Here is a 10,000-nt window from a genome sequence, read left to right as displayed (position 1 = left end):
TAGCCATGTGCGAACGAGTCGATGGTAGTGGTGGTGGTGGTGGTTGTGGTCGTGTTGTTGCAGGAGCTTCTGCTGGTGGAAGGAGGAGAAGAGGTGATGGGGTTGGAGGGGTAGGATGGGATGGGGAAAGATGGAGTCATGTTCGGCAGACCAAAGAAGAGGCTGAGGCGGAGGCTCAGGGAACGCCAACTGGGGAATCCGTGGCTTAGATGGTAGAGAAGATCTCGAACAGCCAGACTGTGACAGACAGAACTTGCTGTGACAATTTCAATTTTTTTTCCCATCATCATTTTTATAAGTGCTCAAAACTCCCCCAGGGTGTGGGCCTCGCATGGTGATGATGGACTCCCAGCACCCCCCTCTGAATTTTCATCATTTGGTTCCTCTGCCCTCTCTTTCTGAACCATGTCTGCATAGTCCTGGTCGGGTCAAACGTTTTTGCTTGCATGCTTTGGGATGTTGTGTGACTTCAAGTCTGTGGGGTCACTCTTGCATGAATCCTGAGAGTTTCAGGACCTTGGACAGAGACCGTGTTGAAGTCACTGGTCTGGAGCCTCCATTACAACATTTGGGGGAAAAACTGTGTGCCTGTGTGGCTAGCTTTTTATCTGTTGCTATGCTCAAAACAAAGGCATTACTGTGCAAACTACTTGATTTCAGTATTATGATCCCTTTATTTGATTTCAATATCATTTCACAATTTTCAATACAATTCAAAAGGAAATGGAAAAGCATGCTTTCAATTGGTAATTCCAAAATGAAAACAACAATTCTGTAGTTGGAAAATAACTAGGTGAAATGTTAGGACATTTTAATGAGAAGCATTTTAATGTGGCCAGAGGAGGTTGGTGGTCATTCCACTCCCCTTTTGCAGAGAGATTTTTGCCCTTCTGAAGTCTCAGCTCATCAAGAATTCTAAATCACTGGCGAGAGGGTATCCCTATTTCATTGCACTCACATTACATCACCGGGCCTCCATAAAAGGCAGACTATTTTCCTGTGAACCCTACTGAATGGCCTTGATGGTCCAGTCTTGCCTGAATTGTCTTGTCTGGTTTTGCTTTTTTTTAGCGAAGGAATCTACATCACACTGTCAAAATTTTCTTTAAATTACTTCACATTTTGTTCATTCACTTAACTTCAATTCATTCGCTTAACTTCATTTTTAAAACCCTAACATCCTCTACCAGTGAGAAGTTCGGAAAGTCAATCACATTAAAAAACGAACATAAAAAACATGGTAATAATCCACTTATCTGGCAAGTCCATTAGAGATTAAACAAGGCTGCGAGAGCAGAAGTTCTAGAACTTGCTGAAGCTGAACCAGTTGGCAGAGTGCGAGGCTGACGTCTCTGTGACTTTAAACGGAGCTGAGTGCAACATCTGTGATGTTCTCTCTGCTCTTTCCCATCAGCTCAGCATTCCGCATCACCCCTTAGAGCCTAATGAGCCTTGCACATTAATGTATCCTGAAATGCCATTTTCTCAGCTAGTCTGTCATACCAGCACGCCGTAAATCCATCAACTGTTGCAATAAGTGAGCTCTTTTCCCCCACTCTTCAAAGGTTTGTAATTCCCCTTTTTTCCTCCTCCTCTTTTTTCATTCCACCTTTCTTTCATTTCATTTTGACATTTCACTTTCGGTTAGTGAGTGCTGTTTGTGTCTAGTCTTCAACATAGCTCCACAGAATGCAGTAGGTTGCACTCACCCTGTCTGGCTAATTCTCTCTCATTTTCTCTCTCTCTCTCTCTCTCTCTCTCTCTCTCTCTCTCTCTCTCTCTCTCTCTCTCTCTCTCTCTCTCTCTCTCTCTCTCTCTCTCTCTCTCTCTCTCTCTCTCTCTCTCTCTCTCTCTCCTATCCAGGTTCTTCACTCCCCTAGAGCTGTTATTAAAGCCATGTCCTTCAGGGGCACAAGATGGAGGGGCCTGCTACTTTGATGGAGAGCCTAGGAGTAAGCCCCCTCACCCCCCACATACACATCACACCCTCCCTTTACAGCAGGGGGTTGTGTTGGCTCAGGAGGCTAAAGGGATACGTGTGCGTGTATATCTGTGTGTGTGCGTCATGTGCGTGAGCATGCGCGTGTTAGGACGTTGTATGTGTTAGTGTGTAAATAAGCTGGTTGAACCAGGGTGGAGTGGAGAAGCAAATGTACCAGGAAGGAGGTGGGGGGCTGATGTGTGCAACAACGTATGATGGATATCTGGGAGAAATGAGCTTCAGAAACGTAGCTGTGCACTGTGAGGGGTTAACGGAAAGGCCCCCCCTGCCGAGCCGTCACGGCCGTCTCCTGCACACCGGGAGACTGGGCCCCCGTCAAGACATCGCCCCACAGGGGCCGCTGCTGCTGCACCCCTGGATCAGGAGCTCACCCGGCTCAGGTGTTGCATGTTGACGTGAACTGATGCTATCAGCTGGCAGGTTTCTCCATTGCACTGAGTGACAATAGAGAAAAATCGAGAGACAGAGAGAGAGAGAGAGAGAGAGAGAGAGAGAGAGAGAGAGATGGAGAGAAGAACTGCCACAAGATCTAGACAGGAGCCCCACTGGCACTCCACTTGAAAAATTTAGCAGGCCTTCCAAAGGGCTTCCATTTTAAATGAAACCTCTCGTATTTCTTTCTCCCAGAAGTGAGAGAGTAAGTGGGTGTCTTCAGGTCAACAACACTCCCCGAGCTTCTAGCTTGCTCACACAGCTCAGCGTGGTGGCATTAATGTAGTTTTGACATGCTGAACACTTTTAGCTCATGTACCTTGTGTTACACACACGTGTTGAAGTATTCATAAGCATCTTCCATCTGTTCTCATTTCGTACACAATAGTATTGCTTTTACTTGAAATATACATCTGCCGTAAAAGGTATCCAATTGTATTTTAATCTCTTTCCATTCGTTTATTTTCTCCACCACTGCACACGAAACATAGCGCTGCTCGTAGAAAACTGATGATGTGCTTTTCGCAACAAATGTTTTGCTCAATAATACTTCACTGGATTTTCGAAATTGATAGCTCTTGTGGCATCGTTCTGTCACAGACCGTCCCACAGAAGTTGACACCGTATTTTCCTCTTTGTCCTTTTGAAACCCCATTCTCTCTAACAGCCTGTGATGAGGAGAGGCGGAGTCGGAGTGGAGGGAGCAGAAAGCCTTTACTCTCCCCAACAGGCCCTGCCGAGCCCCGGCCTTTAAAGCCCAGCTGTCGTTTTAAAATGTATAAGGCCACTGAAGCATGGGGCGCTGGCTGCACATCAGTCTTCTCCCTCCTCCTCCTCCTCCTCCCCACCACACCTCCTCCACTCCACCGGCACCTCCCAAACCTGCCCTTAGCTTCGACTTTCCCCATCTCTTTTTCTCTCCCTCCCTCTCTCTCATCATAAGTTAGTCGTGCAAGGGGCAGATTGCCGTGCGACTCCCCCACATACCCTGTACCCTCACACCCCCCAGCTTGCTCCCAACCCATGAACCCACCTACCTATCTCACACATCTCAACTCCCGTCGTGACAGTCTGGCGAGACTTATTAGGGACCCAGGGAGGGTGGGAGAACCCGCTGGCCCTCGACATTACACTTTGCATCTGAGCGGCGGACGTGGAGGTGCGTGTGCATGCAGTTCAACAAGAGCCTGATGGAGCAGTGTGCACGTGCCCCCTGACCAGCTCTGTATGCAGTAATATCATGGAGGTCCAGCCAGTCTGCAGAGTAAAAGGGAGGGAGCCATGGCAGAAAGAGTAAATATGGCAAATGTTAAATGAAAAATGTGATTAATGTTCATGTGTCGTGTCGTGTTTTTAACATGCTTATGTCATTCTGTAAACACCTCAAAATCAAGTGTATGAAGAGCTCTTTTTCCAAAATAGTCTATATCCATTATCAAAACAACTACACTGCATTTCCGCAGAGAAAATGCTATTAGCATTCAAATTGTATGGAATATTTACTGTGTTTCTATTTTAAAAATTGCAGTCTATGGTGTGGACCATGGGGGCAGGATTTGGCTGGTTAGCTTCGCCGATTAGCAAGTCGCCATTTTCGAACTTCCGACATTCACTTCGCTAATCATGATTGGTGGGTACGAGAGTCTGTGGTTGGGCACCTCCATCTATCCAATGACCATCTTCCATATAGCTTTCTGGTCAGTCATTAACGTGTCACGTAATTGGCTGAGTAAACTGTCGGCGGAAATAACTCCATTTTGGAAGCTGAAAAAAACTTTCAATTTTGGCTGAATTCACCAGCCTAGCATTTCCCATTGAAATGCCTGGACTTATTCACTCTCTCCAGTTCTCATACTACCTCCATGGTGTGGACTAGCTGAGAGATTCAGACTTTAGTCCAGTCGTCACTAAGGGAGAAATGTAATGAAAACCCAGGAGCCAACTTTGGGTGATGGGTCGTGTTTTCTTTTTCTTTTTTTGTGGTACAGAAACGCTTTGCTTGCCCGCAAACATACTTACTGAGGTGCTTCTTTTTACCAATTACCAATAGCCCCAATTCGTTGTTAAAATTTAAAAAATAATAAAGAAATAAATGATACAAAAATTAATTGATGAAAATTGCATTTAGACGCCTTTAACAGCATTTGGAGAAAAACTCTTTATTAATATAAACACATAAAATGTACTGTACATTATATAGAAATTAGGTAAAACTCAGCATGACTTGATCATCAGTGAGACAAAGATGTTAAGCAAATGACAGTCTTTCAACAAAGACTTCAACCAGGTGCTCAGGAAGAGTTGTAGTTCGAGTCCACGAGTGCATGAGCACTCAAGTATCGAACGGAGAGGGGATCATTTTAAAAGCCAGTATTGCTAGTCATTAAAAGTGATTGCATCATGTTTCGACCAGAACAGTGGCCTTTTAACTACTGTTTAAAAAGGTCGAATGTCCAGAAGTGTCTGTCAAACACAAAGTAATTTAAAAGAGGTAAGGTGGAATAAACAGCCCTGCAAGTCCGGTTTCTGCAAGTACATTATTTGGATGGAAAAAATGGAAATATGACATGTAGGCTAACCACAAATCCTGTCAGGTCTACTATCTACTGTCATTGATGTGCGGTACCGTACAATGACAACAACATTCAATATATTTTTGAGCAATTCCCTTAATATGTCAAAATCCTTCATTTTACCCTAGCTCTTAAGTTCTGCCAACTCATCGCAAATGTATGGGTCCTCTATAGCACAAAGGCATTAGGTTACTTTGTGTGACATGATAGAAATTACTAATGGTGATTTAAAACTGCCGAACAGCTGCTGGCGATACGAATGACTCCCCCAGATACAAAGCACAGCTGACCTATCCCGCAGAGGCAGTGTCAAGATGCAAAGTAATTGATTCAATTTATAATTGTCTGTTTAAAAGATTAATCCAATAAATCAGATTAATCTTCATTTAGCATTTAATGGCAAATGCAACAATCAATATAATTGTTTTGGGGGTTTAAGCCATACCTCAACACCCGCGTGTGAGGTGGGAGTCACATATAGTACCATCATTGCTCACCGCTACCCCATTAATGATGTGTATTTTCTATGATTACCACGATGTAGTGGTACACATGTCTTGTGCTTGAGTGATATCTTCAACTTGTCTGAATGTTGTAAGATATTTTTTTGCTCTCTTTAGCCAGAGTTTTCTTCCCTCCATATGCCAAAGGCAAAATCTCTCATTTTTTCTTTCACACTCTCTCCCTTCTGTCCATCTCTTCCTCTTTTCCACTCACCTCTTCTCCATCCTTTCTCTCTCTCCCTTTGAGCAGATAAACGTCCTCCTCGAGCAGGCTCCTGCCACAAAGTGTTCTGTAATAGTCTAATTGTGGCTAATGGTTTGTGCAGCTAATTAAAGTGTATGAATTACAGTAATCAGTCAGACATGTTGAAGCTTGCATCTCCCTCCTGCTCTCTCAGCCATGGAAGGTTAGAGAGAGAGAGAGAGAGCAGAACGTGCGAGAGGAAGAATAAGAGAAGGAGAGAGGGACAGAGAAAGGGGAGATGGAGGAGAGAGGACAAATATTGCAAGAAGAGGGCTTGTGGAGGGAGTCGGGAGAGAGAGAGAGAGAGAGAGAGAGAGAGAGAGAGAGAGAGAGAGAGAGAGAGAGAGAGAGAGAGAGAGAGAGAGAGAGAGAGAGAGAGAGAGAGAGAGAGAGAGAGAGACTCATGCAGAATGTCATTAAGGAAACATTTTTGTGATGGTGGAAAACATCAGACCTGAAACAATATTTACTTTTTGAGTCAGTGCAACATGATGCTTTGTGATTTGATGCAGTAAAATGCAGTGACCAGTGTGAATGGATTCAGTGGAGAAGAGTGGGGTGGGTCTGGAGGGGGCACCGACAAACACACCATGGCTCTAGGTAGGACAAAGAGGAAAATTATCTGAGAAATGCCACCAGGCTTGATACTCCTATACCAAAGACCAAATTTGCCTTGTAAAGAATAAATGATTTAAGAGAAAACAATTCTCTTTTTTTTAAATATTGATTTTTGCTGTCTCACAACATTTCTCTTCAGATGAGCCACTGACTCCAGGAAAGATCTTTGGAAAAAAGATTGGCCGCAGCCATGGTGCTAGCACATGATAGCAATTATAACATTAAGGCCCCACATACTTGGAAGGATGGACACTTTTGAAATGCAAACGCTCAAATCCCCATTAACATGGTGAACGTGACAGAGAGGAAATTACTTGATTGATGTGATCTTGCTTCCATTATGTTATTCCTTCGCCTTAAAAGGTGACGGTGGATCTGTTTCCTGGTGACAAGGGACCAATCTGTTCTGCTAATTAGATAGTCCCCTTTAAACCTTGAGCCACTGGAAAATCTCAAGACCAGATGCAGACTTTTGCAATTAGCTTTGTGTTAGTCCATCCATGTGCGTCTACTGTCCCAGAAAATCTGTTGTGTTTATTATTGCATGCAATGGTGGTCAGTATATGAGATTCAGTTCATGGTTATTTTCAGGGATGCATTTTCATTTTTGTATCAGTCCTCTGCTACGACGTGAGCGAAAACGTTTCCTGAAATTTCCAAACTGCTTTGAAACATCTTTTAAATATAACCATAATGGAAATACTCAACTTTTGTGTTGGGTGGCGAACTTACTGTGCTTACTGTGTATGCAAAATGGATAGAAATGTGTCTTTGGATTCTTGTAAAGATCCCACTATTTATGGAATAAAACTACATAACATCATGTTGATAAAATGACTTAATGTTTTGTTGCCAATGTTTGAGGTTGAGGTTCTGTTTATTTGTGTGCGTGTGTGCGTCTTGTGTGTGTGTGCGTGCGTGTGTGTGTGTGTGTGTGTGTGTGTGTGTGTGTGTGTGTGTGTGTGTGTGTGTGGGTGTGTGTGTGTGTGTGTGTGTGTAGGGGTATGTGCTGCTCCCTAGGGTGTGTGTGTGTGTGTGTGTGTGTGTGTGTGTGTGTGTGTGTGTGTGTGCGCGCAGCGTGCGTGCGTGCGTGCGTGCGTGCGTGCGTGCGTGCGTGCATATGTGTGTGCATACGTGCGTGCATGCGTGCGTGCATGCGTCAGTATGTTTGTTGGAGGTCCAGGCCATTCATCAATGGTAAGAGCGGGAGAACACGGGGCTTTTATGCCACAGTTAAGGGGCATGGAGCTAAGCTATAAGCACCGTCTTCCTCAGGGCTGAGAGCCTTGTTAAAGGAGAGGCTGTAAACTTTTACAGGTCCATGATGGAGATCATTACCTCATCTCTGGTCCTCGCTCCCTGTCATGCACGCCACCATGCTAAACAAATCAACAACACAATCCAACACATAAAAAACAACACTGCACACATTACAAAAAGACGAGGTGTGGATGAGGGGCGGTTTCAGTTGGGAGGGTGATAACACACCTGGGAGGTCTGCAAGAATGACCAGAGGGCTGTGAAAGGAAAAGGGAGGGGAGCAGTTTGTCTCTGTCTGTACACATGCATGGTAATGTGGGGCAGTCAATACTCTGACGATTACCTGGCAGCAGACAATGCTGAACCTCTTGGAGAGTAACCTGCATGGATAAGATATAGCTTACTTTTGAACAATATGATAAAAAATTGAACCTAACATTGTATTCCTCTAACATTGCAGGTCAATGTTAGTCCATAGATCCATCTGGTTTCATCGGCATAGTTGCCATTAAATTGAGGAGCTTAACATTATGGCTGACATGGGTGAAAATCGGAAACTGGAACAGGACAAAGCTCGGCAAACATAAAAGTCGAACAGAGGTACGAAGGTATTGACAGTTTGAACATGTGAACAGAATTATGACTGAATATAGGGCATGCAAGGGTCTCAAAACCACTGTCCCTTTAGACATCCAGTATCCCTGATCAAATGAGGTAATGAACACTTAAAGTGAATTCATACTGCTGCATCTCCAACCAGTTGTCGACACTTAGTTGGCAGAGTTTACAAGCAATGATTTTCCATCATGATTTCTGTTGTGCGTTGAAAGCTACATGTAAGCCTAAATTGCGTAACATTATGATATAGCATGTAACATCAGGGTATGTGAGCAAGTTGTCCAAAATAACACTGAGATATCAATCTTAAAATAAACTATGAATAGTTTTAGTGTTGGAAAATGTAGACAAATAGTTTCTCACCTCAATTTTTTTAATCCAACATGCCACATAAAATATATTTTGAAGGGAACAGATTATATTGACTGCCACCAATCTTTGTTCTACATTTCACGCATTGCATGTTAAAATACCAGTACATGCTAAAATACCTCCTGGTTATTTTTCTGCCAAAGCGCTACATTGTATTTTAAGGAACATTCTGTGCATTTCTGCAAACATCCCTGTAATGGCATACAGCACCATACATGTTCTATATTCTGCAGGATGGTTTGCATTCACTACATGACAAAGCACATACAAGCTGACATCCGATATCAATCACTGCCTGCATTCTTTAACGTTAACAGCATATTGCACGGTGAAGTCCCCAGCAGCACACACGGCCATATAAATCTGCCACCACATCTCTGACTACTGTAAGCCAGCGGTGAGGCCCCAATCTCTCCTCAGCCTCAGATACCTTCATGGGAGATAAAACCCAGCGGAGAGACCAAGGAATAGGCCCATCTCCCTGCCGCTTATCTCTCCAAAGAGAGCTCAATTTATGTTCCATTATGCTAAGGTGAACATTCCTGCACGCGATATCACAGTAATTACACACAGAATACTGTGCACTTGTCCAGAGGAATATAAATCTATTATGCATTACGGCCTCCTGACGATTGCATAGTAGAGCAGGCGCACACATAGAAAAGGGACGAGAGAGAGAGAGAGAGAGAGAGAGAGAGAGAGAGAGAGAGAGAGAGAGAGAGAAAAGAGAAAGAGAGAGAGAGAAAGAGAGAGAGAGAGAGAGAGAGAGAGAGAGAGAGAGAGAGAGAGAGAGAGAGCACAAGGGAGAGATTGAGGGAGATGAAACATCATTTTAGTCTGACTTGTTTTGTCAAGTCAAATTGCTGTAATAGCCACTTTGTCCAACAGACATGAGAGAGGAGAAAAGACTAAATAAATCATGACTTGAAAGTAACACTGATCGTCTCCCTCTTCACTACACACGCACACATGTACACACACACACGTGCGCGCACACACAGACACACTCACAGTCACACACACACACACACACACACACACACACACACACACACACACACACACACACACACACACACACACACACACACACACACACACACACACACACACACACACACACACACACACACACACACACACACACACACACACACACACACACACACACAAGCAGGCCAACACGAAGCTTGCTTAATGGCCAAGCATAGTAAGAAGTGCAACCCTACCACCCCCACCCCCCCATCCTCCTCTTTTAATTGGTCCCCGATTCCAGGCTTCAGTGTAGCCAGCAAGCAAGCCAGCCAGTCACTGAGTGACAGTGATATCCATTATGCGCTTAATTATCTCCAAAGTTAAAATGAAGGACTTCTTTCTG

Source organism: Engraulis encrasicolus, chromosome 11, assembly GCF_034702125.1.
Source record: "Engraulis encrasicolus isolate BLACKSEA-1 chromosome 11, IST_EnEncr_1.0, whole genome shotgun sequence".
Lineage (NCBI taxonomy): Eukaryota > Metazoa > Chordata > Actinopteri > Clupeiformes > Engraulidae > Engraulis > Engraulis encrasicolus.
The sequence above is the reverse complement of the archived record's forward strand: the minus strand, read 5'-3'. Positions refer to the sequence as shown.